The sequence below is a fragment of the Canis aureus genome, chromosome 4 (genome assembly GCF_053574225.1).
Source record: "Canis aureus isolate CA01 chromosome 4, VMU_Caureus_v.1.0, whole genome shotgun sequence".
NCBI classification, from domain to species: domain Eukaryota; kingdom Metazoa; phylum Chordata; class Mammalia; order Carnivora; family Canidae; genus Canis; species Canis aureus.
Window position 1 is genome coordinate 42,309,412 of NC_135614.1, and position 27,868 is coordinate 42,337,279.

General features: G+C 46.1%; 2 long non-coding RNA genes across 2 annotated transcripts; one reads left to right on the forward strand and one right to left on the reverse strand.

Annotated features, from left to right (window-relative positions):
* The first annotated feature begins 219 nt into the window (after positions 1-219).
* LOC144311862 (uncharacterized) lies at positions 220-22,501 on the forward strand. The gene is made up of 4 exons (XR_013377361.1): positions 220-319; positions 3,109-3,223; positions 15,885-15,951; positions 22,099-22,501. It is a non-coding gene; the product is annotated as an uncharacterized LOC144311862 (long non-coding RNA).
* Positions 22,502-26,391: 3,890 nt separating this feature from the next.
* Positions 26,392-27,318, reverse strand: LOC144311863 (uncharacterized). Its single transcript, XR_013377362.1, has 3 exons — positions 27,191-27,318; positions 26,735-26,790; positions 26,392-26,493 (listed from the first exon to the last, which is right to left on the reverse strand). It is a non-coding gene; the product is annotated as an uncharacterized LOC144311863 (long non-coding RNA).
* Between the last annotated feature and the right edge of the window lie 550 nt (positions 27,319-27,868).

The following is a 27,868-nucleotide window of genomic DNA, read 5'->3' on the forward strand; positions in this document are numbered from 1 at the left end:
TTACACACTACACATACCGTGTTTCAACAAATATAAAATGATACTGGTTGCAAGGTGATTGTTGTATGCTTCTAAGAAAGAAGAAAGGCTGCCTGTTAAACTGTGGTACATTGCTTTCCTGTTACATCAGCTCTGAGATGCATCCTTCTCAGTTAGGATGGACTGGGTTATGCTGCAGTAACAAACAGCCACAGAGTTCTAGTGGCTTATCCAACCAAACTTTACTTCTAGCTTATGTTGCATGCCAAAGGGATGTTAGATGTCACTGTGGTTGCCTGGAGACTCTGTTTGTTCGGACTGTCATAACAAAGTACCACAGGTGTGTGTGGGGGGTTTTTATACAACAGAAGCGTATTTTCTCTCAGTCCTGGAGGCTAGAAGTCCAAGATCAAGGTGTCAGCAGGGCTAGTTTCTTCTATAGGCCTCACTCTTTGGCTTGTAGATGGCCAACTTCTCCCTGTGTCTTCCCATGGGCTTCCCTGGGTGTCTGTGTCCTAATGTCTTCTTGTAAGGATACCACTCCTATTGGATTAGGGTCCACCTTAATGAGCTCATTTTTACTTCATTATCTCTTTAAAGGCCCTATTTCTTTTTTATTTCTTTCTAAAGATTTTATTTATTAATGAGAGAGAGAGAGAGAGAGAGAGAGAGAGAAAGAGAGAGAGAAAGAGAGAGAGAGGCAGAGACCCAGGCAGAGGGAGAAGCAGGCTCCATGCAGGGAGCCCGATGTGGGACTCGATCCCGAGTCTCCAGGATCACGCCCTGGGTGGAAGGCAGGCACTAAACCACTGAGCCACCCGGGCTGCCCAAAGGCCCTATTTCTAAATATAACTCCATTCTGAGGTACCGGAGCTTAGGACTTTCAACATATGAATTTTGAGGGGTGTGCAATTCAGCCCATAACAGGAATCCAGACTAGTGGAGGCTCCATGATCATTTGTCAGGGACAAACTGTGCTGACTCTTCAAGACTCCTACTCAGAAACCACACTGTTGGCCTGAGCAAGTCACATGGGCACATCTAAAGTCAAAGGGCTATGCAATGGGAGAAGTGTAGTGCTACCTTGATCCCAGAGCAAAGAGAACTGGCCTATTTTTTGAACAGCTTAGTAGCTACCACACAGCTCAATTTTGGAAATGCTAACACGCAGAAAAAAATGTATATCTTAGAACCAATAAAATAAGAAGTCAAGGAGATATGGTAATTGCTTCCTGGTAAGGAGGACAGTCAAGTCATCCTCTCTACCCATCTAGAAAGTGGATTAGGTAGTTCTCTATCAATAATTTAATGATCATAAATTTGAATGGTCCTTATAAGTATAAGAATGAAATTTTGGAAGGAATCCATCTTTCAGGCTTTTGAAAATAATCTGATTTCATAGGCCAAGCAAGCCTCCTTTCCTTGCAAGCAGATCTATGACTGCGGAAGACATGCACCATAACCGTTTCTATTTCTCTCCACACCATCCGCTTACTCTTTTCCGGCAGCTCTCAAGGTGTGTGGTCAGGTTAAGGGATTGCAACTTAAGCCAGGTGGGTGTCACATTCCTCTCATCACCATCATTGGTTCCGGCAGGTTCTCATGACAAAACTGAGATGGTGAAAACAAAATAGATTCTTTTTTCCTGAGGCCGTTGGCACAGTTCTCTGCTGGGAGAACTCTTCCCCCCTGGGCATGATGTAGATCAGATATAAAGTTCAAAGTTACAGGAACCATTTTGCCACCACAAGAATCATGAGAATGAATCAACATAGTGCTGAGAGGTGTTGAGAAACCCACCTTATTTGAACTTGTTTGAGCCACTGGATCTAGCTGTGCCTGAAGCTAGAACTTTTCAATAACATGAATCAAACTTTTTTTTTTTTTTTGATAAATCACGTTGAGGTTGGGTTTTCTACCACTGGCAGCTGAAAAGGTCTATATGGAGTGAAATAATCTCATAAGAACCCTGATACTGTACCTGAATATTGAAAGAGACAATTTTGTGTGAACTTCTGGCAGTATATAAAAAGCCCCTTGCAATCAGTTTCCTATAATACCCATCAGAATTCCTTTCTTGGAATTTCATCTTCTCATCATTAAATTATTGATAGAAGCCTTATAAAATTCACGAATACATTCATTACAAAAAATATTACTGAGGATCCTATCCTTTTACCACTCAGCGACGCCTTCATAAATAAATTTCTTGTAGAATTCAGTGTTAGGAGAGAGACTCCTAGGTGGCTCAGTCGTTAAGCATCTACCTTTCCTCAGATCATGATCTCAGGGTTCTGGGATCGAGTCCCATCTCAGCCTTCCATACTCAGCCTACTTCTCCTTCTCCTCTTTCTCTCTCTGCCCCTCCCCCTGATTGTGCTCTCTCTCTGAAATAAGTAAAATCTTAAAAAAAAAAAGAGAGAGAGAGAGAGAGAGCATTCAGTATTAGGAGAAACCCAAGGAAAAAGTATACCCTCTTTCCCTTCTGAAAATATGTGAATAACTAATTTTGTTTTTTGTTTTTTTGTTTTTTTTTTTTTTTTGTTGTTTTTTTGCTTCAGTTGACAGTAAGCTCAGGACCACATTCAAAGCTCAATCTCAGGTTATTCTTTTGTTGCTTTTAAAAGATTTTATTTATTTATTTATTTGACAGATAGCACAAGAAGGCAGAGCTGCAGAGGGAGAAGCAGCAGCTCCCTGCTGAGCATTGAGCCTGACGCAGGGCTTGATCCCAGGACCCTGGGATCATGACCTAAGCCAAAAGCAGATGCTTATCTGAGCCACCCAGATATTCCAATCTCAAGTTACTGTGTACCACCTTGTGACCAGTACATTTTCTTTTTCCTTGGTTCTTGTGTTCTGTTTATCATACATTATATATGTTTTTGTTTTACACCACCCGAAATTCCTTAATGGAAGAAGAACATTATAAACAAACAAACAAAACATGCCCTAGTTATAAAAGTGATCAGAGGAGAGAAGGAGTTTGTATTATGCTATATGTTTTCTCTAAGTTGAAACCTGAAAAATGAGGCAGAAATTCTGAAATCCAGGTATCAGTGTGAATGATAGCAGCCATGCGTTTTTCCTTCTCCTGACCCACACAGCTTTCTGTTTTTGATCTAATAGGTGCGGCCCCTGAAGGGGGGCCACTGAAGGGGTGGATGGCTTCTCCATATGGCCTACGGAAAGAGAATTGGTTGAAACAGACAGGCTTTGGCCTCTCCTAGCCATGGGACCTTGGGTAAGTCACGTTAATTGCTTTGAACCCCAGCTTTCTTTCATGTACAGGAGAAAATGCCCATTACAGGCTGTGGTCAGAGAGTCAAGGGAATTCTGGATGTATGCTTCTTAGCCCAGCACCGGACAGACTGATGCCTCCCCAAGGTGGCATGTCTCCCTGATACAGGGCACCATCCCTTGTGTCTTATACCAGACGCCTCTGCCTTCTTGCAGAGCAATGCATCTGACATGACTTCGACATCATGTTGGTTTCACCTTTGCCTTATGTCTGCCAGAGACAGCCCAGGAACCAGCTTTGTGTATCTTATGTATTTTATTCCTGCCAGGATATTGGAGGTACTTAGCCCTTTATGGATTGTCAATTGGATGAAGCCCCACCTGAGGATTACTTTTTTCCTGCAGTAGATGTTAAGGGAAAGCTTTGCTGGGAATTACTTTCTCTCTAACAACAACAAAATTAGGCAACTGATGTCCCTCCCTCCAACTCTGGCTGCTGGGAAACTCAGCAGAGTGTACCAAGAACAAATCATTGACTTCAACAGAACACCCACCTGTGCACCAGCCAAGGGTGGGCAGGCCATGTTCCCTGACTTGAGATGTTCGCAGTCTAAAGAGTCCATATCTGGTGGGAGGAGAGAATGCTTCTGGAAGCCCAGAGGTCCTGGGAATTATTTGTTCCCTCAGAATCTTTACTTCCTCCTGGAACTTATGATTTTCCTCTAGATTTTGGTTTCCTTACTTATATTTTCAACTATATTTTTTTGTTTTGCAAGCTACCCTAAATCCTTTGAACAATGAGGTAGAGGTATATGAAAATAAAATAACTTCTGTCTCTCATATTATCCCATGATAGTTTGTCCTTTGTATGGTAACTTTTGCAGCTCCTCCCACAAGACGTGGAGTCTGTTTCTCTACTCCTTGAAGCTGGGCTGCATGTTGACTTACTCTGGTTGTTCGGATTCAGTAAAAGTGAAAGAGTTCCAGTTCCAAGCCTTGGCCTCAGAAAGCCTTGAGTGCCTCCACTTGCTCTCTTGGATAGCACGATGGCTTTGAGAACAATGCTAGGCTAGCCTGCCACAGGGTGATGTCCACATCGAGGAAAACCATCCTACAGCCAACTGACCCCCGAGCATGGGAGAGATCCCAGCCACGATCAGCAGAGCTGCCTGGATAACACGCAGCTAACTGTAAATGTGTACATAAGCCAGCCGAGACCAGTAGACTACTGGTCTACTGGTTTTGTAGAGTGAGATACTCATGCCATGGAATCAAAGACCTACATTTTTGCATGGCTTCAATATATTTCCTGGTTGACTTCCAAGGTTGAGAAGGGAGTATCGCGCAGAGAAAAGTGCACTGGACTCAAGCTTGAAAGACTTGGACAGTAGTCCCAGACCGGCTGGTATGCTCCATGTATCACTTTGCTCTAGGCACCTCAGTTTCTCCACCTACGATGTGAACAGGAAAAGTGGGCTTTGAAGAAAGGGCAGCCAGAATGTTGGCCACCATCAAGCCACTGAATGTGTCCTGCAAGAATTCCATTACCACTGTAGCTACTGAGGTCCAGATGCCATAAATGTTGTTACTCTCTTGTATAGGTCACTAGGGGTTGGTGCCAGAAGTGAGATGTTTCTATCACTCCAGCTGCTTCTGCTAGGGTGGTTTCTCCATTGTCCCTCATCTTGGTGTCACCAGTTCTCATGTGAAATAATGGCTGGCTGTGGACTGCAAGAGAGCCTAGAAAGTGAGGGAGGTGGACCCTGCCTTTCTCTAGGACTCATGTGGTCAGGTGTACCCCAAACACAGATTGGAGGTTCAGATGCTGGGTACCAAAATATAGGGAGAAAGTGTCCACTACACAAAATCCTTCATAAAGTTGTTCCAAGGGTATGAGATGGCTTTCAAAGGGAGTCTGTGAGATTTGGTAGAAGGGTCAGCAAGCCAAGTGCTCAGCAAACCTTGTGATTTTTTTTTCATAAGTTGCATTAAACCTCTCCTGGAACTGAGCAAAGACAGGCATAACTGAAGTCAGCTGGGCCTGTGAAGCCCTCCTGTGGCCACTGAACAAGGCTCTAAGCACATGCTCTAATGCACCCTGGAAATATGGGGGCTTGCACCTCCCAGGGGTAACCCAAAAATTGAACAGAGCAACACACTGGGTTGATGACATGACTTCAAAAGCCAAACCTCTCAATTACTGAGAAATCAGCTGGAGAACATTACAGTTGAGCAGAACTGAAGGCAGACAACTCATTAAAAGGATTGCCCTCGGTAATGAAAGCCATACTGGTGTAGAGACCCAGCAGGCCTCGGGAAAGTCCTGGCACCTCCCAGGCCCAGAGTGCAAATACAGACACTATGCTCTGGCCTCTAACCATGAGAAATGCTCTTCTTCTTTCCTGGCATCTTTTCCTCTAAAATTCATCCATTACTTCTCTCCTTTCACTTGCCCAGACTATAGCACTCTACAAGGTGCTTAGACATTCAGAATGTTTCCTACTGTGCCAAAGGGGATAATTATGCATACTAAGTGAGCTGGTTATATAAGGTTGAAAACATTTTGTGGGGGACATGCATCACAGGTCCTTTTGAGAATCTGATGACAACTGGTGATTCCCTTTCTAGGGAAAAATGTACACACACACACACACACACATACACACAAACACTCCCTTCCACAATTTTACTTACAATTTAATGACCACACTGAAGTTCATCCACAAAAATCTAGAGGGTTAGGGCATGGAGAGCCCTACACACCATATTAAGGAATCCAAGACTTCATGTAGAGGGCAGTTAGGATACTGTAATAGCGAGGAATTACTTTTAGCTCTTTGTAAGAGAGCACAAAATAATTGTGGCCTAAGCAAGATAGATATTTCACTCTCTTGTAAAAGAACCCAGAAGTTGGCAGTTCACAATTGTCAACATCCCAGACTCTTTATCTCCCAGCTGCACCATTTTTACTACCTGTTTCCACCTTCAACATCCCTTCATGGTCACTAGACAGCCACTGCTGCCTTACCCATCATGTCAGAATTCCAGTCAGTAAGAAAGAGGCCCTGTGAAGGTCAAATGGGTCTCCCAGCTGAGTCAGTTCCTTAGTAAATATGCTTTCCTGGAAGCCCCATCAAGTTATTCCCAACCCCATACTATTCTGCAAAACTTAGACATGTATCTGAAAGTGCTTGGCAATGTAGTTTCTCAGTTGGGCCCATTGCCGATCCCACCAAAATTGGCTCTTTTTCTAAGGGAGGGGGGGAGAATGGGTACTGGGTGGGCAGAGAGCCCTCTCCATCTGAGGAGTGGTAGGAGGATTGGAAGCGGGGACAGTGCAAGTCATGTTGCTAGTACTGTGGGTTACAGCCTGGGAAGAGCAAGGGAAACAGGAAACAGAGATTGTGAAGGAGCCTGAATTAGCATGGGGGCTTAGGGGATGGAGAGAAGTCCAAGTGGAGGAGTGGGGAGCAACAGGACTTAGGGGTGATGGGATGTGAGGGTGGGAAGAGAGGGAGTGTAATATTGTGACTTATGATTAGAGATATGTATTTGGTCTTTGTCCCCTTTTTCAGGCACAGAGCTCCTAAAACCCCTAGGATTTCCTAAAAGAGTGATAGAGTTGTCTTTTGTTGTGTTAATGAGGTGACTTTAGGAGCCCGGACTATGGATGGGGCCTGGTTGCCAGAACCAGCCCTGAGATCCAAAGGTTAGAACTTAGAGTCCTGCCGGCTGATTTCTGGAAGGAGGGGGGAGTGTGCTGGAGATTTAATTCAGTAAGCAAAGATCAGTGACTTAATCCATCTCAATCTCAATCCTTCATTACATGAAGCCTCTGTAAAAACCCAAAAGGATGAAGTTCAGAGAGCTTTGAGGTTGAGATGACATGATGATGTGGGGAAAGTGAGGTACTAGGACAAGGTGTGGATGCTCTGTCTTTCCCCCCATACCTTGCCCCGTACATCTGTTTCATCTGACTGTTCCCAAGTCAGGTCTTCTGATAATAAATCAGTGATCTAGTAAGTGTTTTTCTGAGTTCTGTGAGCCACTCTAACAAATTAATTGAACTCTAAGAGGGGATTGTGAGAATCTCTAATCAAAACCCAGTGAGTCAAGAGCCCAGGAGACAACCTGGACCTCCAATTGATGGCTGAAGAGTGTGCGCAGGGGTGGGATGAGGGGGAGGTAAGTGTGGTGGGGGCAGTCTCGTGGGATTGAACCCTTCACACATAGAATCTGATGCTCTCTCCAGCAGACAGTGTCAGAACTGAGTTGAATGATAGGACACCAAGATGGTGTGGTGAATTGCATTGTGGTGTGAAAAAAACACACATTGGAATTGGTGAGGAGTTAGAGGATGTCATCGGGAATACATCCACGGAGCCAACCTGTGGTGGTGGGATGGGGGGAAAGATTCTTGGGGCGGAAGGAGATCAGGACTTCCAGCAGTGCCTGGTTGAGACTGAGGGAACCCGAGCACTGAAAAGGTAACAGTGCTCTTTCAAACAGTCTCCCTTACATGAAGCCCAACAGCATTCTGATTTCTCCTGTAATTGCTTAAGTACATTTGCAAAAGTCAGCTTTATTGAGCTGTAACTTATATGCAATAAAAGCACACATTTTACAAAATAAATGTGTACATTTTAAGTGCACAGTTGGATGCCTTTTGTCAGCCGGGCATACCTTTCAGGTAACCACCGCCCCAGTCAAGATAGAGAATATTCCCATCATTACAGAAAGCTCCCTGGTGCATCTTCACACTCAGCCCCTACACCTGCTAGCACAGGCAAACATGGTTCTGATTTCTGTGACTATAAACTAGTTTGTCTGGTTCGGAATATCAGATAAATGAAATAATTCAAAAAATACTATTTGTGTCTGATTTTTTTTCTCTCTATCATGCTTCTTAGCTTCATCATGCTGTTGTGTATATCAGTAGTGTGTTTATTTTTAATTCCAGGTCGTATTCCATTGTATAAACAGACTACAATTCATTTATCCATTCAGGTGTACCTTCAGTTTTTAGCTATTATGAAGAGACTCCATGTACATTTGTGTACAAGCCTTTCTTTACTTCTTCTTTTTTTAAAAAAGATTTTATTTATTTATTTATTTAAGAGAGAGAAAGAAAGAAAGAAAAAGTGAGAGACGGTGAGTAGCGAGGAAGAGCGGAGGTCGAGTGAGAGGGACAGGCAGACAGCCTCTGAGCATGGAGCCCAAAGACCTGGGCCAGATCTCACAACCCTGAGATCCTGACCCAAATGGAAACCAAGAGTCAGGCACTTAACCGACTACACTACCGAGGCACCCCCAAGTCTCTATCTTCATTTATCTCCTAAATGCCTAGAAGTGGAATGGCTTGATCATATGCTTAGTATATATTTAACCGATTAAAGCAGTTGCTGGATTGTTTTCCAAAGTGGTTGTACCACCCTGGTACTTCATCAGCGGGTGCACAAGCACTGCCTCGGTGCTCTGCATACAACAACTGGGATGGTCAGAGGGTTGTTTTTTTAAGATTCTAGCCATTTTAGTGGATATGAAATGGTATGTCATTGTGGTTTAAATTTGTATTTTGCTGATGACCACCATCTTTTTACATGGCTTCTTGGAGACTCATATACCCTCTTTCAAGGAATCAAGTTTTTTGCCCATTTAAAAGAAATTAGGTTATTTCTCTTATTATCAAGTTGTAGGGCTTTAAATATATTCTGGCTACAAGTCCTCTGTCAAATAATTGTTTTGACCATCTCTGGTCTGTAGTTTGCCTTTTAATCTTCTTTGTTGTGTTTTTTGAAGAAGAGAAGTTTTAAATTTTGATAGAGTCAATTAATTCATAATAGTTTTACTTATGGCTCCTACTTTTTCTCCCACCTAAGAAACCTTTGCTTTGCCCAAGTTTGTAAAGATTTTCTCCTGTTTTCTTCTAGAAATTTAGAACCTTTAGCTGTTACAAGAGTTATATTTTGGGCATGATGTAACATAAGAGACAGGTCCACTTTTGTCCTTACAACTATTTAGTCATCCTGGCACTGGTGTAACTGTCTTGCACACTTAGGTACCTTTTTTGAAATAACAGTATATGAAAATATTTTCTGCTCTTCTCATGTTTTGATCCCCCTCGTTTGCTGGATGCATGCTTTGCCAGCCTATGTAGCAATCTAGCTTTGAGTTCCGATTTTCACATGCTGTATTTGCAAGGCCTGTGGCAGACTCAGGTGGAGACATCTGTCAGAAGCATGGGTGGGCTGGAGCCCAGGAGAAAAGGCTGAGCTGTAGATATACAGAACAGGGACGTACATAACTCATGGCTGTAGTCACACAATAGCAGATCCCTGGGAAAGCCACAGCTAGGCTCTTTCTGGATTCTACAGCCCCACCTTGCTCCCCCTTGCCTATTTGCCTATGGTAGTGGCAGCTTCCCACTGGGGTCTCTACACCCCCATGTGGGCTTTCACACCTTTAAATTCTCTTCTTCTAACACCCCTTTTGAACATGCCATCTGTTTCCTCCTGAGACCCCGGCTGATATCCAATTATGAAACAGTTTATGAAAAGTAACATCCCTTATTATTCTCCCTCATGTTCAACATCCAGGCACATACCCCATAGGCATTTAATTAGCGCAGAATGGGCTAAAGCTGCAGGCTTCTATGGCAAAGCCTTAAGCTAAGAATGCAGACCTGAATGTAGCATCTCTTGGTAATGCCTGAACTCCTTCCTGGAAGGAGGCCCAGTGGTTTCCACGGGGCACTAGACTGTTAGATCCTCAAGTGTGGGATTTGTTTCTGTGTTTTCTCACTCTTGGTTCTCCAACACATGGGAGAGCACCTGACACATAGCAAACCCTGACACACTGGAAACCCCATGATAGCATTGGGCACCACCAGCACTCCTCCCTATACCAACAGCAGCTTAGGATAGCACCACCAGCATTTTATTGGTAAAATACCTAAGTACAATCTAGTGAGGGCATTCAGGGCAAGAATTTCTAGCCATTTGATCAAGGCCACATTGGTCATAAATGAATAAGCCTGTGGGTTCCAGGTAAGATTGAGGAAAAGTAAAAGGGCTGGGTCAGTAGAGAGAGGATTGTGGGGAGAGTGGAAACCACTCTATCAGGCTGTAGCATGGCCACCATCTTTCTTCTGGTGCATGGCCAAGTGTTCCAGGCCTGTTTCAAATCCCACTTCAGCTACTTCCTGGATGTGCTGCCTTGGGCTCACATCACTGAGCAGCCCAGGTATTTCCAACTCAGGCAGGGCTTGATGTAGGGAATCAAGGATACACCCAGAACACACCTTGTCCCTGTCTGTCCTAAATCTCAGAAGGTGGCAGCCTCAGGGCCAAACCTCATGTGCTGCCTGATTCAGTGTCACCTTCCCAGCCAGAGAGCTATGAGTTGGATCCCAATCCATGCCTGAACCAATCAGTGTGGCCTTGGGGTGCAACACAAAAATGAGCTTAGGTGTGGTCCATGTCCTCTGCTTCTGAGGCCCAGACCATGTGGGCTGCAAGTGGGAGTGTAGGGCCATCCCCTCCCACATCCACACAAGGGAGCCAAGAGCTCTTCTGAGGGAAAAAAGAATGGAGGCTACTGGGCAGATGCCTCCTAGGGGTTGCTGCAAATCCTCTGCTATCAATATTTTAGTAAATGGGGAGGAGTGATAAAAGCCCTGGGTTTGAATCCTGCCTGGCTTGGCCACTTGCTTGCTGAGGGGGCTCAGGTAAGTCTGTTTAGTTGAGCCTCAGTTGTCTCATTTATGAAGTGGAGAACATACCTACTTACAGTCTGTGTGTAAATTGGCAATCATGGAAAGGGCTCCATTTGCCACCCAGGCCATGGGCAAGCACTAAATGGTAGCAATTATTATTATAATTATTATCATTCCCTGGCTTGGGTCTTTGGGAGTCTATGGAGGCCCAAGGACCAGCTGCAGATCATTAGGCTTCATGTGGCTGACATCTGGGCTCAGAAAAACAACTGTTGAGAATGTGTCACTGTCACCTAGATCATAGGGACACAATTCGATAGGCCTCAGGCCACAGGCTACCCCTGCCAAGCATCTGTATGGGGGAGGGCGGGGCAGGCCTCTGTCCAGCCTGGTGTCTAGTGACTTGTTAAATAGAAGCTTGAGCACACCGGTAATGATCTTATCTAATTACACATTGAAGGACGTACAGAGACTGGGAGATGAAGGGTGAGGAAGTGTGAGGAAAATTGAAGAGTCAGAGTGGTGGTGAGTTGAGTAATTATCACTGCCTTCTATCAAGCTCTTACTGAAGGTCAGGCCTGTGTTAAATGCTTCACGCTTAGGCAGCCCTGGTGGCTCAGCGGTGTAGTGTTGCCTTCAGCTCAGGGTGGGATCCAGGAGACCCGGGATCCAGTCCCACATCAGGCTCCCTGCATGGAGCCTGCTTCTCCCTCTGCCTCCCTCTCTCTCTCTCTGTGTCTCTCATGCATAAATAAATAAAATCTTTACAAAAAATGCTTCACGCCCATGCAAAGACTACGGAGTGTCTACTGACATCCATTCTTCCTTCTCTCTCATAGGATCAGGACCCCTGATTTTCAGCTGTGCACATCATCATCCAGAATCAAAGCATGTCCCACTCCCTCCCTTTTAGCTAGGTAGGAGCATATTCCAGTCAATGGGATGTGAACAGAGAGATACATGCAATTGCAGTATCTTACCCGTTCTAAGAAAGGGCGTGTCCTTTCTCCTTTACCTGCTGGCTGGCATGAAAGCATGGTGGTGATCCATCTGGGACCACATGCACAGAGCAGTACCTCGAGGATAGCAGAGCAGCGAGAGAGAAGGAACCTAGGTTCCTGGTACTATGGAGGCCCCATATCAGCCCTGAAGTGCTTATGCCTGGATTTTTATGTGAGATGAGTGGGTCTCTTATGGTTTGTTTTTTTTTGTGTGTGAAGAATTTATTTATTTATTTGACAGAGAGTGAGAGAGCACAAGCAGGAGAAATGACAAGCAGAGGGAGAGGGAGCAGGCTCTCCACTGAGCAGGGAGCCCGATGTAGGGCTCTCTCCCAGGACCCTGAGATCATGACCTGTGCCGGAGGCAGACACTTAACCAACTGAGCCACCCAGGTGCCCCTCTCTTACGGTTTAATATGCGTTCTGTTGTAAAAGAGACCCTTATGCATCTTTAGGAGAACATGTTTCCATCTTTTGTTGAGATGAGTAAACCAAAGCTTGGAAAGGTTTAGAACTTTGTGTATTAGTGTTAACACTACTTACTGTGACAAATAGACCCAATGGCAGACATACGTAGTCATAAATACTATGATGTTTATTTTCTGCTTACTTAGCAATAGGTGAAAAAGTCGGTGGGGCAATGTTTTCTTTTCAGTCATCAGAGACCCAGGATAATGGAGGTGCTTCCATCTTCAATATGTAAATTCCAAAGCTGTCCCGGAGGTCACCTCTCTTTCATCCAGTTGGGAGGGGAGCAAAGCATGGAGAAGGACAGGGGAGTTTTATGGGCTTGATCAGGAGGTGGCACACATCTTTCTCACTCTCACTGGTGAGAGCTCAGTCACATGGTGAATCTAACTGCAAGGAAGCTGACAAATGTGGTCTTCTTGTGTGCCCAGGTAGAAAAGGGAATGTTTTGCAGGCAGAAAAGGGAATGTTTTGCTGAAGAATCAGCTAGTCTCTGCCACACTGGAGTCACTCAGCTAGAAGCTGCAGGAGGGGAGTGCATCAGCCTGATTTTTTAAATTTTATTTTATTTATTTATTCATGGAAGACACACAGAGAGATGCAAGCTCCCTGTGGGAACCCAATGCAGGACTTGATCCCAGGACGCTGGGATCATGACCCAAGCTGAAAGCAGACAATCACTGAGCCACCCGGGCATCCTGCATTGGTCTAATTCTGAAGCTCAGTGTCTTTTGGTTTCTCTCTGTTGCCTCCTGGTTTTGATATCTGTGATGGTCTTTTAATGGCTCAACTTGGCTAGGCCTCCGTCTCCAGTTTTTCATTCAAACACTAATCTAGGTGTTGCTATGAAGTTATTTCATAGATGTGATTAAAGCTGTAATCACTTGGCTTTAAGTAGGGGAGATGATGATCCTAGATGATCTGGGTGGGCCTGGTCCATCTAGTTGGACAGCCTTAGTAGCAAAATAGAGGCTTTCCCAATGAAGGAGAAACTTCCCCTTGTGGACAGCAAGGCCCATGGCTGCCCAGTGGTTTCCAGCCTGTCCTTCCTGATGGGCTGCCATATAGATTTCAGACTAGTCTAGGCAGGCCCCTCAATTGTGTTAGCCAATTCCTTGCAATAATTCTGGTTGAGTAACATCATTTACCCTCTGTATTCTTTTCTTCCCTCCCTGTGACAGGTCCTAACCTCCCATTGATATTCATTAATGTGTGGAATGAATATTTATTGGATACTTACTGCATAGTGGACACAGTGCAGAACTAGTCAAATATGGCCCCTGACCTTATGGAACTAGGGAGGCTTTCCTCATGGGAAGGTTGTAGTGCCATCTTACAATAAATGCTGTGACATAAATAAGTTCAAAGGACTGTGAGGGGGCCTATATCATCTGAAGGGTCAGGACAGCTTCTCTGATGAGGATATATTTGCAAGCAAGCTCTGAAGGAGGAGTAGTAGCACACTCAACTCAGGAGTTGAGCATGGCTTGGAGGAGTTGGGCATGACTTGGGAAGGGGGATCTGAGCAGGGGGACCAGTGTGGACAAAGGAGTTGAGGTGAAGGAAGAGCATCAGGTTTGAGAATGGAGACCAGGCTGGAAGGGACAGAGAGCTGAACACAGACAAAGGATGGCAAGCAGGAGGCAGACTAGGGGTGGGCCAGGCCATAGGGTTTTGGGTCTTCATCTGAAAAGCTCTGGGATGCCAGAGTGAAAAACTCTTAGCAGGTATTCCCAGTGACAGATGTCTGGGCTACTGTGGAGGAACAGATTGGTGAGCCCCATGCTAGATGGGAGACAACAGTTTGATCGAAGGAAGCTGTGGCTATGCCAAACCCAGATCTGATGGGCTTTACCCCCAAAACACCCTTGCCTGGCTCTCTCCTCCTCCCTCCTCCCTGCAAACCACCCACTTGGCAGTCAGAGCCTCCTCGGATGGCATCTTATCAGGGAAACCTGCCTGGGCTCTCCCGACTGCGCTAATCAGGTTGGCCCCAGTGCTTCTATGGTACATTCAACACACCTCTGTTTCAACACTTTTCCTTCTCTGTGCTAATTATTGGCTAAGTGCTCATCTTCCTCATTAAACCACGAGCTCCTTGAGAGGAAAAAGGATGTCTTCTTCTCTGTGTCTCTCAGGATCAAGCACAGGGCAAGTGAGTTGAATGAATAGATGTTATTTGAACCTCTCCTGGGGGTATTTTCATTTCTGTTGGCAATGCCTGAAGGAAAGATCAAGCCTCAAGAGGAAGTTACCCACAGAATTTCTATCTTGATGACTATGGGAAGAAGCAATGTCCGTAGATGGTGAATTTGGAGGACTTTCCCAAATTGCATGGCTTTCTGTTTCATGGTGGCTAGGAGCCTATTGCTTTTTTTTTTGCCAATAATTTTATAGTTAGATCAACATTTCCTAAAGGGGTTTCCACAGAATTTCATTTCCAGGGAATATTAATAGGTGCTATAAAGACACACACACACACAATCCCTTGATCAAAGAATGTATGGAGCACAGGTTTAGACAAAGTCAAACAGGTTACCTCCATGCAAGGAGAGGTGTATCTGCCAAAGAGCATTGTGAAGCCCTAATTGGGAGATAAATGGTTGACAGCATTCCCAAACTTTTAAAACCATATACCATAAGAGTATCGGGTCAATGGTGTAACATATTTTTGGAAAAACTGGAATGTGGTTCCTCCCTTGGAGTCAGATCTTCAACTCCCACTTATGTCTCGGGGGCAACTCCATAGAAACCCTGCAGGGACACAATAAGAATACTTTCTTTTTTGTGTCCATTGTGCCTGCCTTCAGCCTTTCTCATTTCGGTGAATGGTCCTGACATCTAGCAGGACCCTGGTGGTCAGTGATGACACCCACCGCTCCATCTAATCAACTGTGTGTCTCCATCCCCTTGTTCAAGCCTTTGGTATCTCTCACCAAGATCACAACGATGGCCCCAATGTATTGTCTTCACCTCCAGTCTTATCTGTACCAATTCATTTCCCATGTAGCAGCCAGTCTGACAAAGGTGAGTCAAACCATGTTATCAACCAAGCTAGTCACTGGTTTCTCCTTGTCCTTGGGACTAAGCTCATTTCCTTGACTGGGCTCCCCAAGGCCCTGCAGGGTACAGCCCCATCACTGTCTCCAGTATCATCTCAAACTCCTGATTTCTTGCTGGGACATTCCCATCAGGCTGATCTCTGGGTTCTGGGAACACACAAAATTCTTTTTGCCCCAGGAAGTTTCCAAGCACAGTTCCCTCTGCCTAAAAGCAGTTCTTAGTCCATCATAGCCCTCCCATCCTCCGTAATGCTTTCAGATTTTGTTTAAAGAGAGGCCAATGAGTCCTCTAGTTAAATTGGGCACACTCCCAATGCTTACTTCCATTGCACTGATCATAACATATATAATCATAATGTATCTCCAATCATGTGTAAACTCCCAGAGAGTGGAGCATGTCTGCTTTTCTCTTCATTGCAGGACCAGCTCCTGGAGCCCTGCTGGCACCCAGTGGTCCTTCGGTACATATTTGCTCAAAGGAAAGAAGGTGATTCTGGATGCACGTGGCTCTGTGTGTCTGCTGCTCTCCCTTGCCTGTACTTTAGGACGTGCCCAAGCTGCTCAGATGTCTGCTGGTGCACTAGAACCTTGGGGGTGACAGAAAGTACAATATCAGCCAGAGCCCATGAGGGGCAGACACCTCGACATGCATGGTGTCTGCTCTGGAGTGGCTCAGCAGTGGGGATGGGCCGGGCAAGTTTTGGTGTTGCTCATGGGAGTATAATTCAGAGAGAGATAAATAGGAAAGGAAATGGCAATGCATATGACATGTTTTTAAATACTCAGAGCCTTCAACTTAACAAGATGGAAACCTTTATGTGGAAAGATATTCATTTTAGTGCTATCTATAAGAACAGTTAATTGAGGATGCCTGGGTGGCTCAGTCTGTTGGGTGTCTGCCTTCAGCTCAGGTCATGATCTCTGGGTCCTGGGATCAAGCCCCACATGGGGCTCCCTGCTCCACGGGGAGCCTGCTTCTCCCTCCAACTCTCCCCCCTGCTCCTGCTCTCTCTCTTTCAAATGAATACATAAAATCTTTAAAAAAATAAGAACAACTAATTGGAAACAACTACAGTTCTAACAGTAGAGGGATGGCTAGGGAAAGCATGGTGCCTCTATTCTATAGAATATTATACAGCCATTCAAAGTAACATTTAAGAAGAATTCAGAAAAATCCAAGGAAATGCTTAAGAAATAATAACGTCACACAAAAAAAATTGTAGCTATGTGTGGTGATGGATGTTAACTAAGATCATTTTGATATCTATATACCTCAAGTTATGTTGTATACTGAAAAATGTACTTAGAAGCATAGAGGAGGTTGAGTCCCACGGGGGCAAGAAACGAGCATTTCCTATTTCCTATTTCCTTTTGACCAGCTTTAGATGTGACCTGAGGGCTCCATCCTAATGGTTTAGCAGGAAACTCAACTCTGGTCATTACTGGAACTCCCCCATGCCTGGGCGATGCCATAGGAGGGATTTTGGTTCCTGGGTCACCTTGGTTCACACTGGTTGCCAGGAGGATGTCCATTGCTTCAGCCAGCATGTTTTCCTCAGACATGGTGAGGGAGTTTTCACAGACACAAGAAGCCCTGGTGTGCAGGGTCACACCACACAGCCACACACCACACAGCCACACAGGATGGTCCTGCCATCCCCTAGGGAACTACTGCTGGAGGTGGAGGTGTGGATCCCTACTCTCCTGGGACCCGGAGATATCCTTTACCTCACTCCCTGTCTCCTTACTCCTTTGGACTCTCCCCTTCCTACCCACAACACATATCTACCCCTTCCAGACTGTGGGCATTATCTCCTAGCCAGCTCAGGCCAGATGTCTGTGCCCCAGAACACCAGGGCTGAATCTAGCCTAGTGACATATTTTATTTGCACACACACAAAGTTCCGGTTTGAATTTGACTTTGATGCTGACATTGTAAGGTCATGAGCTTTCACACACACAAAAATCAAGTTCTTCAACTTCTTGATACATTAGTGTTTGGCAACCCTGGGCCTCTGGCAATGAATGGCCAGAGGAAGTAAGTCACCATCGCCATTTTATTCCTCTTTAGTGACTGAAGCTTTCCACTGTGTGACTCTTGAGCCCTTTTGGTTTGAAAATAAACTACACTGTGGATTGTCTTGGAAAGCAGGGCTAAGGCTAGGGGGAGGGGAGTGCAGTACCCAGGGCCCACAGTGTGAGGGGGATCACCCTTGCACAACCACCTACAACTGTACACTTGGCACCTTGGCTCTGGTCCCGGACCCACTCAGGCTTCTTCCAGCAGCCTCTCCCATCTTTGTGCCATTGAGGTACAGACAGCAAAAGGCCTCGCCCTGGGGTCATCTGTAAACCTGAGGAGAGCCCTTGTGGAGGGAAGCTGAGGCAGAAATGAGAAGGCAGCAAGCTATAAGGTGTGAGCAGGGAATGCAGTCATAGGATTTGCCAGGGTAGGAACTCCAGAAATTCAGGTGTAGAGGGAAGAAAGAGTTGGGGCGGTGACTGGATGTGAGCTGAGGAGGGGTTCCTGTTTTAATTTTAATTTGGGAGGCTCCCAGTGGCCTTCTGCTGCAGACCAGGCAACCACACTCAAAGAGGTGCGGTCACTTGCCCTGGACAGAGGCAAACCCTTTCTTGGAAAAACTGCATTTGACGGTTGATGAAAACGAGGACCCTGGCATGTACCCATCGATTCAAAATTGCTCATGGTGAGAAGCCCAAATTGTACCAGTCGTAGTGAAGAGGAGTGTAAGGTTAGGTAAGAAGTTTCAGGTGGCCTGCCTTCTCAGGTTTCTCCCAGCTCCCTTCCAAAGGCAGGGGTGGTTTCCTGCCTCTGCAGGGTAGGGTCATGCTGGGTGGGTGGTGGGGAGCCTGGAGTGGACGCCTTTCAGACATCTTGTACCCCACCCCACACCCAGGTCCATTCCCCAGGAGCCCTAGCACAAATACTTTGTATAGTTATAAAAATTGAATTGCAGAAATCATTGGTTCCCATACGAGAAGGACTGTATTGCTGCATGATCCACAGGTCATAGAGTCACATATGTCATAGAGATATGACATCACTTATGAACAGTCACATTACAGTTATGCAACCACAACCACCTGGGGACATGCACTGTCCTCTACAATGCCACAAAAGCCCAGGAGGAACTGTTCACAGGGAGCCAAGCCACCACACCCTTAGCCACATGTAGCTAGTTTCGTGGCAGAGCTGGTGTTGGAGTCAGGTGTGTCCTGATCCAAAGCAAAAGGAGAAGGATGGACATGCAGCCTTGAAAAGGGGCAGCCCACCTGTACTGCTGTCACAGGAGCCAAGAAGGAAAGGATATTGTGCCTGCAGGTACAATTTGCAGGGTTAGTGTGTGGACGTGTGGACAGAAAGGGCAGAAAGTTAACGGTGGTCTTTTTTCCCTGACTTTTTAAAGGCGTAATTTTAAAAAATGTATATATTTATGAGGTGTACAACTTGGCACTTTGATACACACATTTATTATGATCACTGCTCTCAAGCTAATGAATATATAGGTAAGAACATTTGCTGAGAGGGGAGGGCGCTAGTGAGACTGGAGATTTAGAAGAGGAATTTAATGTGAGGAATTTAATGTGTGGGACACTTACATTGGGCTGGGATGAGGACATCACCAGGGGACCCCAGGCTCAGCTCCACTGAGGACGAGGTTGAGTTTGGAGACCATGGATTTGAAATGACTCCAGTATGTATGGTGTAGGACCTAGAGCCAGGAGGATCAGCAGTTGGACTGACCTAGGGTTGCAGTCTTGCTAGGTGGGAATGGTAGGAAGACAAAGGAATCAAGGAAACTGGCAAAGGATTGGTTCAAGTGAACAATCATGGGGTTTAAGGTGATGTACTAATAGGGTTTCTTTCCATTGTAAGTGACAAAAAAAAAAAACAATTTTAGCTGACTTACGTAGATTAGCTTACATACCTAGCAAATTCAGGGATGTGATAGTTTCAGGCATGGCTGGGTCCAGGGGTTTCAACAATGTCATCAAGGTGCTGTCTTTCTCTCTGGTCTCTGCTCTCCTGTGTTGGCTTCACTTTCTGATAGTTTCTCTCTTCGAGGTGTCTATCTTTACCCCATGCAGCTCCACATCTATAACCAACTAGTTCAGCAGTCCCATCTGGAAGGAAACTCCATTTTCCCAAGCTTTCCAGCAAATGTCATCCAAGATTTAGTCATATTGGACCAACTCAGTGTATGTGCCCATTCCTGGACCAATTCCCACTTTCCAGGGAAATGAAATTCTCTGGCTGATCAGGTCTGGGTCACATGCTCACTCCTTGAATCAGTCCCACTTGAATCACAGACTGGTGCAGGTGTTCTCTACACATGAGTAGGAAAGGAAGAAGATGGGGGACAGTGTGCTGGAAGTGAGGAAACAAGAAGAGTGGGAGGCTGTGGTCAGAGAGTTGGCTTAGATGAGGAGCTAGTCATGAGTAAGGATTATAAATGGGGTACTCATCAGGAGGAAAGTGAGGACTGAGCTTAGGGGTATGGGTTTATCAGGGTTGTTGGTTGCACAAGGGTCCTCATTATAAGGACTTTGGGCACTCCCAGAATTGACAGGGGCCTGGACAGCTAGGCCTGGACTGTGAGTGGGAACCAAGGGTGTCCCAGGAGGCAGGAACATGCAGCAGAAACAAATGGTGCCAGCTCCACTGGTGCTGTGGCAAGCCTGACCTCCAGCTGTCCCTGTGCCCTGAAGTCATAAGCTCAGAATTCAAAACCACAGATGAAAGTATCCCAGTGTTTGTCCCTGGCTGCTCTGGCATGTGGAGGGGAGAATCTGGCCTCTCGGGACTGGAAGATAGCCCACACCTCCCACCCAAGAAACACCTGAGAGAGAGAGAGAGAGAGAGAGAGCAGTGGGTAGACAGGAAAGAGCAGATCCAACGCTGGAAAGTCAAACATGTGACAAATGTCTATTGTAGGTGGAGTGACCACTGAGGTGTGGTGGTGCAGCTATTCCACCTCTGGCCATTATTTCTCATAACTCTTCGCCTGGGTATTACTGTTTTGTAAACTGAGGCTCCAATGGGTAACATCACTCACTCAAGTTGATAGGTGGCAGAGCTGGTATTCCAAACTCAGGCTGGCTGGTGTCCAAAGCTCTGATTCTTTCTCTTTCCCCTCCCTGGTGGGGGGATCCACCTGGGCCTTATAAGGTGCCTGCCAGTCCCTGATCACCACACTTCAATACCTCAGCTCTTCACACGCCCTGGGAATGGCCTCTGCCACACCTGGAACTAGTCTCCAAATGTCCGTGCTTGAGTCCTACGCATCCCTTGAACCAAGTCCAGATCACCATCTCCACAGCAATGCTGCAGAAAAGAAGGCAAATGACATTCCCACCTGTCTCCCCAGCAATGGCATTTGGCCGTTTGTTTTGTCCATGTTCTTTTGCGGTCCCATAAAAGTAATAAACATGCCAGGGCATGTTGAGTCCACTCTGGGAGATGGGTCTGAATCCCAGGGGTGTGGACAGGGCTTTAATGACCCAGGCGCCAGGCCAGGCCCAATGTTGGCTCCGAGGCTCCTTACACAAACCCCCTTCCCCCACCCCGCCCCTACCCCAGGGGCAGGGTCTGGGGGCTGTCCTGTGGCCAAGCAGGACAAACACATCCTGAAGGGCTGGAACCACTTCCTGCTTACTGGCTTGCATTCTGGGGCAGCTGACCTCTTGCTTTGTGTACTGCTCGAGAAGGGAAAACTTCCTCTTTGCAAAGAAAAAAAAAAGCCCTCCAAAGAGCTCGACGGCCCTTAGACATCAAAGTGTTCTTACAAAACAGCATCCTAATGGCTTAAGTATCAATGAATCAGGGACATATGGATCTCATTTGCCATAAAGTGCACACGGGTTTAAAAATCCGGAGGAAAAAATGCCAGGCTAAATATGTTTCAGTTTTTATTGAACCAAAAAACTCTAAGAAGATGGATTTTCGACGGTCACCAAACCCAGAAGACAGACAGGTCAGGCAGCTCAGAGACTAGAGAAAACTTAGTTCCCTTAAGCCACAGTAGCTTAAGCCATGGCCCTTGATAGCAGAGACAAATTAAGTTAGATTTTGATGTAATTGAGATATAAAAGACTTTTATAGGGTCCTTTTCTTTATAGGGATATTTTAAGTGTGTCTAAGAAGAGCCCAGCTCATTTGCTGGAAGAGCAGTCAGTTTGAAATTTAGCTGTGCTCTAGCGGGAATCGGTGGCATTTGGAGATTCTCACTCTCTGGGGGAACATCTAGGAAAGGAGACTTCTAGAAGCCTCCCCAGAAAAATATCTTGTTTTCCACTCTGAAATCATATCCAAGGAGGGAAAATGGAAGGAAAGATGGGAGGGGAGAGAGGGAGGAGAGAGAAGTAAAAAGAAAAGAAAAGAAAGAAGGAAAGAAGGGGGGGGGGGAGAATGTTTTAATGTTTTCCTATAATCAAAGTTTCCACATCAGGAAAAATGGTGTCACGCTAAAGTGTATTAGCAATTGAGCAGTTTTATGTTCTGCATTCAATTTTTCTAGTCATATATTTCTCCCCGGTTTGCAACCTTGCTTTGTGAAAAGTGTCATAAAGAAATGCTTTACCGTTAACGCACTCTGACTGGATCATATTTCAGGTTGTTACTCTCCAAGACATTATCGCAACGAGAATCCGTGTACTGCGGAGTGATCTGTCGGAGCCGCTTAGAGGGACCGATGAGAGGATTGGAACCGGGCCCGGGGTTCGTAATGAAACCTTAGCCCAGACAAGGGCCAAGGAGGAGGCTGTGGTTTGGGGGGTCTCGAGGAATTCACATGGCTTCGCTCTGGATGGCTTCGAAACAGCTCAGTGCTGAAAGATGAACATTCCTGTCTTTTGGCTTCATTACCTTTCTTTACCCTTTAGTAGGTGAACCAGCTCGCCACTGATGCCTCAGGCATGAGAACACCAGATTTCCAGTTGGCTTTGTTTTTAGGGGTGTGTGTGTGTGTGTGTGTGTTCTTGTCACTTTCAACTGGAATATGGTATGTTATAAATAAAGCCCCACTTTCTCCCATCCTCCCATATGAGCATGTGGTGGTGGGGGAATTAAGGGGTGAGTACTCAGTACTCCTCCATGTGCATCCAAGATTTCCCTTTGAAAATCTCGAGGCCTGGCCCACACTGACATGAAATTATTATGTACTTTTGTTGTACAACAAATTATCATCCTATACTGTTGCAACAGCCGTTTCTACAGAGAATGCAGGTTGTAGTAATTTTGTCATATGGAGTAATATGTCACATAGACCATTCTGGATTTAGACCAATATATACAGTTTCTGGCCTAAGCAGTAACACATGTTTGGAGGAGAGACCGTTTCATTTTACTGGAATGGACAGTAAGTAGAAACACATTCCAGATTTCTCTTTTTTTTCCCTCCTGCTCTGAAATTTGGCAGCCAGAGTCCTCCTTGCACTTGATCTCAGGTTTTCAGCTGCTTACGAACCATGGTGCACACAGCACTACGATGCCCGCGCGTCTAGTGACTGGTGCCTAATGAAATCTAAAATCACTGCCCAACAGATTTCTCAGAACCCCTCCAAGAGCTGTTTGAAATGAATGCAAATGGCACTCAAAACTTGCCCAATAACATGCTAGCTAAAATACAGTACTTTTCTGAAGCTAATTTTATGCTTTCAAAGCCCAGCCTTGTGAAAACCTTTTTCTGGAATGCCTATGAGGGGACTACAGATGGACAGACAAGCTGAAGAGAGTAATGAGTTTACTCCAGACCCTGGAGGTTTTAACTTGGAGATGCCCAGGCACCTGTTTGCCTGCATGCCTGAGGTGAGGCTGTGTTACCTTGTTACTCTGGGTGCGGAGGGTGGAGGCGGACAGCCCTTGATCCCCTGACCCCAGACTCTGGAAAATTGGGGCCGGAGTTGGAGAAAAGACACAGACTCACATCACTTGGACACTGAACGTACTTTGTGCTTTGTTCAGATTGTATTTTACTCAGATGCTCACGATAATTCTATTAGCCGAGGGGGAAACTGGTATTCAAATCCTGAATGTTTCCTGTGGGATTTAATGATCAGGCTGTCTGATCTAGAACTTGGGCTGTCTCCTCTCTAGCAGCACTTTGCCCAGTGCCTAGCACACAGTACATCCTTAGTGAGGCTTTGTTTTCCACGTGGTTAGTTTGTGTAGGCCCCATGGGATCATAAACTCTTGAGGTACAGGAACCTTGAAATTCCTTTACTTACCTTATTCCCCTCTTTGGGCCTTGAATTAGTGGACATGATCCTTTAGGACAATCATTCTCAAGTGGTGACAGTTCTGCCCCCCAGAGGACATTTGGCAACATCTGGAGACATTTGGTTGTCACAACTAGGCAGAGGGGTGGTACTGGCCTCTACGGCGTAGAGGCCAGGAATGCTGCTAACACAGGACAGCCCCCTACAACCAAGGATTATCCAGCCCCAAATGTCACTAATGCTGAGGTTGAGAAACCCTGCTATAGAAGAAAGGCATTCAGGCCAGGCATGGCCTCATGCTAGTAAAAACAATTGAAATGACTAGTTTTAAAGACTTTTTAAAAGGAACCGTAAATACCAAACATTCAATATATTTGCTTAGAAAGTTAAAACCATAGTCCATCAGGCTTAGTCCATAACTAAAACAAACTGAGAATCAGTAAGGCTGAGAGGGAATTAAGCTAAAACAGGAGCTTCTTGAGGGCAAGGATTATGTTGTATTAATTGGGAATCCCCTGTGCATAGCACAGGTCTTAGCACACAGTCAGTGCTTAATGAATGCTTGACAGGTACTTGATTGAATGAACAGTCTTGTCACACTAAACTGTACCAGCCATCGAATCATCGAATTGCTGCATGTCCTATGATCTGTTCAATTCTACAACAATATCCCAGACTAGCCACTGATGGGGACCTCACTACCTCACAAGGGCCTCATTCTGTTTTTGGATTCCTGCCAATGTTACAAAGGACAATGGCTTTTAATGATGATCTGGAGCTTCTCTTTTTGAGAAGGGGCCAGTAGTTGATGTTGAATGATCATTGGTGGGGCAGAGCAGGGAGGACAAAATGGGTGAGGTGATATAGGGACCAGAGCCTTGTCTTAATCACCTCTCAACCCCAGGGATGTTACCAAGCCCAGCAAGAGAAGAGCTACTTCCCCCTCTCACTCTAAAAAAGAGTGGATCTTTCTTTGGCGCCACTTCCTGTCCCAGTGTCTGTGTCCGCAACTGCTGGATCTCTCCTTCCCATCCTACTGCATCAGCTCTGCCGCCTCTGAAACCAGTATTTTGAGTCAGAGCCTCAGAGGGAGAGGTGGGCTTTGAAGCCAAATGGCTCTGGTTCGGTTTCTGACTCTGTCACTGTATGACTGTGGGGCCATTGGACCTCAGTTTTCTCACCTCCAAAATGGGTATGATGCCTATTGTGTAGGTCATACCCCATAATAATGTTCATGTTATAATACAAATAAGAGTTATTATTTATTGAGTGCTTGGCACACAGTGAGCACAATGAGCTGGTTAGTGCACTTTCTTTTTTTTTTAAGATTTTATTTCTTTTAGAGAGAGAGAGCATCTGCGCAGGAGGGAGGGGCAGAGAGGGAGGGAGAGGAACAAGCAGACTCCCTGCTGAGCACAGAGCCTTGATCCTACAACCCTGAGATCAAGACCTTAGCCAAAACCAAGAGTCAGATGCTTAGCTGGCTGAGCCACCCAGGCGCCCTGGTTAGTGCACTTTCTTTTTAATCTTTCCATGTATGCAATAAGTTTTATTAGATCTATTTTACCAGCAAGAAAACTGAGGCCCAGAGAGAAGTGACTTGCTCACGGTCTCACAGTCAGGACATAATAGAAACGAATCTATACCCATGACTAACTCTTTCAGAGCTCAGCAGACATTCTTCGTGATTCCAAACCTATGACCAGTTTATGTTTAATCTGTTAATTTCCCTTTCCCCTTTCCAGTTCAGCATTTAAAAATGGTCTTGGCTTGCTCTTCGATAATTTCCTTAACTTGGTTTCAGTGTGTCAAATAGCCTGAAAGCTCTGAAAGGCCATGACCTCTCCTTTCCTGTGATCAACACTTTGCCTTGCAGGCACAAAGTAGGTGCTCAGGTGACATTGACTGACTTGAAAAAGTAGGGAAGGGGCAGTATCTTGCCCCTCCTTCTATCCCTTCACACACTCACGCACACATATACACACGTTAACCATCCCCATACACACACACAGGCTTACACAGACCCACACATATTCATCATCCCCATACTCACACATACTGACACACACACTGACACATACTCATACTGCTATACACTCACACACACACAGACTCACACACACTTGCATACACACCCTGCCCCCAGGTCCCATGTCCTTGGTGAGTGGGGGTCCCAGGTGGGGTCTGACTGCTGGTTTTCATCACGTTACAAGCCTGCCTGGGGAGTGGGGCCTCATTTGGAGACGCAATATTAAATGGGTATGCTTTCCGCCGAAATTGTTTTTAAGCATGTACATTTCAAATCCATTTAATTTCCAGCCATCAGTTGAAATCAAGCCGTTTTGTACATGTCACATACATTTTCATTCTGGGAAGGCCTGTTTGTGGAGCCGTCGCACGCCACATGTGTGTGCCAGGGGCAGGGCGAGGGGGGTGGGGGGGTGGAATGGCTTTTCCATGTGGGTAATTGTGGCCGTCAGGAGAGTGGCTCGCGGCAGTTACGCTTTCTCGGTTTACCAAAGCCCCAGCATCTGTTCTGAGGCGGAGCTGCCGGGTTCGGGGCGGCCCACGGCCCACCCCACCAGTGCCTGGGAGGCGCCCTCCCCGACAAGCCCTGAATCTACAGAAAAAAAAAAAAAAAGAAGGGGGGGGAAGGGGAAGAAAAAGATGTTGACACATGCTCCGAGGAGGCCAAGGAATTCTGTTTACTCCTTGGTGATATTTCTGCCTTTTGTTGTGGCAAAGACCTGCCTTTTACTGCATTGTTGAAACATCTTCAAAGTCTGCAAATCTGAGGGGCATTCCAATAAAAACCTTTGTTAGGCTGCAGTGGAGAGAACCCCAAATTCAAATCAGGTCCCGGTCCTTGGCAGCGGAAGCAAGAACTGGGCAGCATGAGCCGAGTGCGGGTGGAGGCCACACTACCCGTCCCCGCCGCCCTGGGACAGGGGCACCCGGCCCTGGGGAGAAGGGCGCTAGGAGCACTGTGGGCAGAGGGAGAGCCTGGCTCCTCCACCGATTTGATATGTTACCTTGGGCCTGCTGCTTTGCTCCCTCGCCCCCTCGCCACGAGCCTCAGTTTTCTCATCTGTAAAACGGGAGAGGGGATAAACAGCCATCGTAAGGCTGGTATTGGGTCAGACACACAGTGTGTAAAGTGTTTAGCACATGGGAGGTGCTGACAGATTTTAATTGCCCATCTCCTTGCTAATATGGAAAAACTCACTGCTGTGCCTCAAGGTCCATTCTCTCCACTCTAAGCATTGGGAACAGGTCACACTGGGCATCTCCTGCTTCCCCTATCTCCCAGGTTGAAGGAGGGTAGGTCTGCGGGTTGTCCCTTGAGATAGGGAGCAGCTACCTGGGTTAGCAGGTGCCTATAATAGCCCAACAAGGGGGTGGACACTGAATGACCCACTCAGATGGGAATCAAGAATGAAAGTAACCACTCCCCAGGAAGAAGGGACATACAGGAAATGAGGCCCCACCTTATCCCAGGATGTTTCTGTTATCTGCAAGCATTGCTTATCCTTGTCTCCCATCAGAGGTGGACATGGCTCATATGCAGGTCCCTCTGGTTCATCCAAGTTAAGCCAAGGCAGCCTCCATGTCCATGGTCCAACCTTTGGCAACATTCAGTTTGAGCTGTTCATTATGATGTTTATGTTTATTAGGCCATTCATTCAATCAGTAATTCAACAGGTGCTGGACACTGGCCACGTGCCATGCTTCAGACATGGAGCTCCATCAGATCCAGTCTAGTGGGAGAGGTGGGCAAGCAAATCCAAAAGGACAGCCCAGGTGCTGGAGGACCCCAAGAGGAACTCTGATCCAGGCCAGCAGGGGCTGAACAGGGCAGGAGTGGACAAATCAATCTTTTCGGAGTAGAAGATCCCTGAACTGGTGCACTTTTCTCCCAGTGTCAAGACAACATAATTGCACCTACCTCATGATCAGAAACTTCCCTTTGAAACTGTTGTCATGTGCTTACTTCATTAGACAACATCTCTAAGACCAAGAGAGCCTTGGTCAATGGAGGTGGGGATAGATGTCCAGCGTGAGTATATAGGAGGTGAAGGGGGACTGAGGGGTTTCTAAGGAGACATTGCTACCTTGGAACCCCAATCTGGAACCTCTTAGATGCCCAGGGGCTGCTCCATGTGCTG